Source organism: Quercus suber, unplaced genomic scaffold (assembly GCF_002906115.3).
Source record: "Quercus suber isolate HL8 unplaced genomic scaffold, Cork oak 2.0 scaffold_338, whole genome shotgun sequence".
Lineage (NCBI taxonomy): Eukaryota > Viridiplantae > Streptophyta > Magnoliopsida > Fagales > Fagaceae > Quercus > Quercus suber.
In genome coordinates, this window is record NW_027069790.1 from 69,129 (window position 1) to 74,642 (window position 5,514).

The following is a 5,514-nucleotide window of genomic DNA, read 5'->3' on the forward strand; positions in this document are numbered from 1 at the left end:
AGGGTCCCTTAGGAAGCCCATTCACCATGGTGGCGCAAGTGCTTGTGGCGGCATCACGCTAGTGGCACACAGATGAAAAGCACGTCATCTTTGGTGTTTGTCTTGGAGATGAGATAACTGAGGTCCACCTGGAGGCCCAACCAACATTGACTCGAGCTTTGGCTCATACTAATCAGTTTAGGTATGTGTCAAGTCTAAAATCAATCCACTATTTCATTAGTGAGTTGATGTTGGCCTCATCACTACCAAGGTTGTTAGCGTTTTACGGACATATGCAACAACCATGTTTGATTCTTTTTATATTTATTAATAAGTTATATGCATATATTTTGTGGTTCTTGAACCCATAATCCCATTCTTTATTTTGTTATTATAGGTAGGAGGTGTTATATCCTGTACCCGGCATATATGCCGGGTATAGGATATACAAAATCTATAGGTAGAGGATGCTAGTTAAAGTATAGTTCATAGGCTGTTTGAATCTTTGATCCTCATTTTAATAGTGAGAACATTGTTTGTTTTACCTACCTCACAAATGGGAGTAGGAGACTAAATTTTATAACGAATCTTACCTATGGCATATACTCCGTAAATGTAACACTTGAGTTGGCTTTAGAATGTGAGCACAAGAAGTTAATTCAGAAATCAACTCTAAATTTTCTTGGTGCAGAGGCGTGGGTTGCATAGTGGGAGAAATTGACTCCAGAATTAACTAGTGGGGACTATTTTGATGAGGGTGCCATCAACTTTTAGCCTTTACATCTTTTGAGCAAGCAATGCAAAATTACACATGAGATATATAGCTAGTGGGATCACGTCATTACATAGTCATAGTGAAGAAAAATAATGATGTGCTGGTTAACAAATAGAGTGATGCTTGAAATATTACAAGTTTAACTACATAAATTTTATAAACTAATATATCAACTAATATATAAAAAAAAATATTTAAGAAATTTACTTATTATATTGTTAAGATGATAGCAATCACATTTATTGGCATGTCGATATATGTAAGTATGTAAGTTTTTTTGGTAATATTGGTACTAACTTGGCATTTTCCTGGTCAATAAAAACCACAATAATAATATCTTGAAAAATGCATAACTCATATTTATAATTATCTGGAAGATCCTATAGAGAAATTTGGTTTATGTCTAGTGTTTTAGTGTATTAGATTTGAAACAAATATGAGATATGTTAAAAAATTTGGAGACTTTTGCTAACGATGTAGTGGGGTTTGTTATCCCTAGACTTTGTGCTAGTTACTTAGCGTGTCTGTGAGACTGTGAGTGTTGGAGAGAGGGCTTGAGCAAAATTACATAAAGATTGTTTCAAAGCATTCTTGCTCATGTGTCAAGTTATAATGAATTTTAGGCTATTAATTCTTAGAAAACGTATTATTTTTATAATGTAATTCTTTTTTAGTCATGCTTGCCAAATGGTTGATCTAATTGTTTGAAAATTGAAGGTTTTTGGACAAGGCAATGATAATTGATGACATTGATGCATCAAGTGAAAGTCGAAATCCTTGGAGGCTATGCTCACTAAATCAAGTGGAAGAAGTGAAGCTTGTCCTCCGCCTCATCCCCATATGGTTGAATTCCATAATGTTTGGCGTAGTTGCAACCAATTTTTCAACCTATTTCACCAAGCAAGGTACTACAATGATCCGATCAATTGGACCAAACTTTCAACTTCCAGCAGCATCACTTCAAGCCCTTTTCGGCCTCACTTTCATGATCACTACTGCATTTTATGACCAAGTTTTGGTCCCAATTACAAGAAAATTCTTTGGACACCATTTAGGTATTACTTTGCTACAAAGGGTAGGAATTGGTCTATGTATATCATTGCTCACTATGGTAGTGGCAGCTCTAGTAGAGGTCAAAAGGATTAGCATTGCAAAACAACATGACCTCATGGAAAAATCTGAAGAAATTGTTCCAATAAGTGTGTGGTGGTTACTTCCACAATACATACTATGTGGTTAATTTGGCCGATGTGTTCACATTAGTTGGACTCCAAGAATTGTTCTATGATCAAATGCCGGAGTCATTGAGAAGCTTTGGAGCAGCATTATATCTTAGTGTTTTAGGAATTGGAAGCTTCATTAGCAGTGCTATTATATATATCGTGCAAGCAATCAGCTCAGGCTGTGGTGAGAAATGGCTTGGTAACAATCTCAATCACGCACACCTTGATTACTTCTATTGGATGCTAGCAGGGTTGAGTTCCTTGAATCTGTGTGTTTACATTGGGATTTCTAAGCGTTTTGTGTACAAAAAGGTTTGAAGGGGATGATATTTACTTTCATCAAAGTATTACAAAATTTCAGATCCGCTAATGTGTGGCTTGTGCTATCAGGTTCTAACTTCTAATGCGTGCAGATATTATCCTTCTTTTCTTTTTTACAAAAAATTGGGAATTAACAATACACATGTGAGTAGAAGTCTCACATGGAGAAAAATGTAAAATTTGAGAATTTTGTTTTTTGAGGAAAATAAAACTTGAGAAATTAATATAACACAATTAGGCTTAACACTATAGGAATTTAGCTTTTTGGTTAAACGGTGTGTTTATCTATGCATTTGAAATAGAAGATCTTGGTGTCCTCTTTTTTAAACTTCCTGAAATATCCTATAATTTTTTAAAGCAAAATTAAAGAAAACCATATGATGAAGGCTAAAGTTGTAAAAGAAATTTTTTTTTTTTTTGGAGTTCCTAAAAAGCATTATATCTTAGTGTTTTAGGAATTGGAAGCTTCATTAGCAGTGCTATTATATATATCGTGCAAGCAATCAGCTCAGGCTGTGGTGAGAAATGGCTTGGTAACAATCTCAATCACGCACACCTTGATTACTTCTATTGGATGCTAGCAGGGTTGAGTTCCTTGAATCTGTGTGTTTACATTGGGATTTCTAAGCGTTTTGTGTACAAAAAGGTTTGAAGGGGATGATATTTACTTTCATCAAAGTATTACAAAATTTCAGATCCGCTAATGTGTGGCTTGTGCTATCGGGTTCTAACTTCTAATGCGTGCAGATATTATCCTTCTTTTCTTTTTCCAAAAAATTGGGAATTAACAATACACATGTGAGTAGAAGTCTCACATGGAGAAAAATGTAAAATTTGAGAATTTTTTTTTTGAGGAAAATAAAACTTGAGAAATTAATATAACACAATTAGGCTTTGAAAGTTCAATAAGGGTATAAAACACTTTTGAACATTTAGACCCCAAATAACAAAAATACCAATTCAAGCTTTATATCAAACAATTTATGTGCGCAATATGATAACAAGCTTATAACTGAATTGATAGAACAATCTAAGCCAAATATAAACACATTCACAACAGTAAATATAAGGCAAAGGTAAAGGGAAAGAAGATGCAAACACACGGACAACACACGATATGTTATCGAAGAGGAAACTGAAGTCCTCGGCATAAAACCTCTCCGCCGCCCTCCAAGCGGTCAAATAATCCACTAAAGAATGTAGTGGGGATACATGAACAGCAGAAGACCCTCCAAGCCTAATCTACCCAAGTACCTAAGCTCTCCAATCTTCTTGCTCCAACGAGGTTACGCCGAACCTATTTCTTCTCTAGCTTCCCGGATTCCGCTACTTGACCATAGCATCAACCAATGTATATTGGTTCCTTTCCAAACTGCTTCCTAAAGCACCAAATAGACCTTCTCACAGACGTGGGTGTGGTGAGACAATGGTTTGGTAAATGACCTCTCAAGGGTATGACAATGGAGAGGAAGAGAGTAGAGGAATTTGTAGAGTCTCTTTAGATGAAGATTGGGGATGAATCAATCTTGTATTTCTCTAGGGTTTTCTCTCACAAAATTCTCTCTGGAAGCTCTCTCAATATGATGGGTATAAGGGTGTATATATAGTAGGGTGAGAAGGGAATGCAAAACGTCAGTTTTTGCCAAACAGGGCAAGTTGGCGACTTGATCTCGCGGCTTGGCCAAGTCGCGAAATCAAGTCGNTTCCAATGCTTCTCAGTAGTACCAAAATTTCACTTAACACTCTGAAAGGGTGTGATAAGTGTTTGGCTATCAACTTCTCAATGTTATAGAAATGGAGAGGTAGGAGTTGAGAAAATTTCACAAGCAAATGTGTAGAGGATTGTGGGTATAATAATCTCTAACTCTCAAGGTGTTTGCAAGGATTTTCTCTTAGAAGCACTTCTCAACATTTGTGGGTAATATGAGGTATATATAGTGTAGGCACAGAAAGTGTGTATTAGAATGGACAGTCTGGCAGAACAGAATGTCTTCAGGTGTCTCGGGAAGTCTTACCTGCGAAATACTCGCGAAACACACTGTCTCCATCCTGTCCTGACTCTTCGCAATCCAACATGTGCAAGTCACATGAGTCATTTAGCGGGATGCTTAGTCTTTAATTGCTTGAGTCTTCACACACACTCTCTCTCTATCACACAACCTTACAATCAAATCCCACAACAAATACAGGGTACAAAAGATTGAATAAAATTACAATCAAATTTGGCACAAAATGTAAGCCAACAAAACAATAATTGTAAATAACAACTTTACAATAAATAAAAGGAAGAATTGCATTCCTCATTATTTATTTTAGTCCCTTTAATATATGTTGGTTTGATACTTTGATTTAGTCCCAACAAAAATAGGGTGCTCCAGCATCTCATTAGTAAGGTACACTAGAAAATCCTCCTCCCCCCCCCCCCCCCCCTTTTTGGAGCCCAAATATGAACTTTTAATTTGAGAAACCAAAATCAATCTTGTGCCAAATTTCAGGATGAAAACTATAATTTTTATTTTATTTTATTTTTTTTTTTCATAACTATAACTCCATACAAATTCTTATTAAAAATGTTCAAATTCTTAAATTCAAAATCATGTATAAAAAAAAGAAACAAAACCTTTGAGCATGCACAAAGCATGTGTGAGGACATGAGCGTTAAATTATTTAATGCTTCAACTAACAAGTGATATTAAAGTTGATTTGATGTGTGGTAAGGTGACACTGTCATTTTCTTGATTGGAGTAGGAATGGGGTGACAAGAGGTCACTCCGAATTTTAGCTAGAAAGCAAAAACAAACATATATATTTTATCTAGCCACATTTAACCTACACCTATTTCATATTTTTTTTTTTTTTTTTTTCCTTATCTAGAGTTGAATACCTCGTTCAAGAATTATTTTTATCCAATCTGCAATAATCAATAAAAAAAGGTAAATCCCTTATGATACGATAAATCCTGATATGATAGATATAAGTCAATTATTGAAAGAGTAATCTATTTTCTAGTCTTGTATATATATATATTTTTTATTGTTTTCCTTTCTACAAAAATGTGATTTAATCTTTCTTCCCAAACTTTTGTCTCATATCTTTAACTTCTTTTTGACCAACAAATCATACTTCACAAATTTCCTCACCAAAAATCATCAATCACAAAAGGGGGTTCTTTTAGCAAAAAAAAAAAACAAAAACAAACAAAAACAAAAGGGGTTT

The 5,514-nt window shown here is 34.9% G+C and overlaps 1 pseudogene; it reads left to right on the forward strand.

Moving 5' to 3' along the window:
* Positions 1–574: 574 nt before the first annotated feature.
* Positions 575–2,347, forward strand: LOC136061652 (protein NRT1/ PTR FAMILY 5.4-like; annotated as a pseudogene).
* The last annotated feature ends 3,167 nt before the right edge of the window (positions 2,348–5,514 follow it).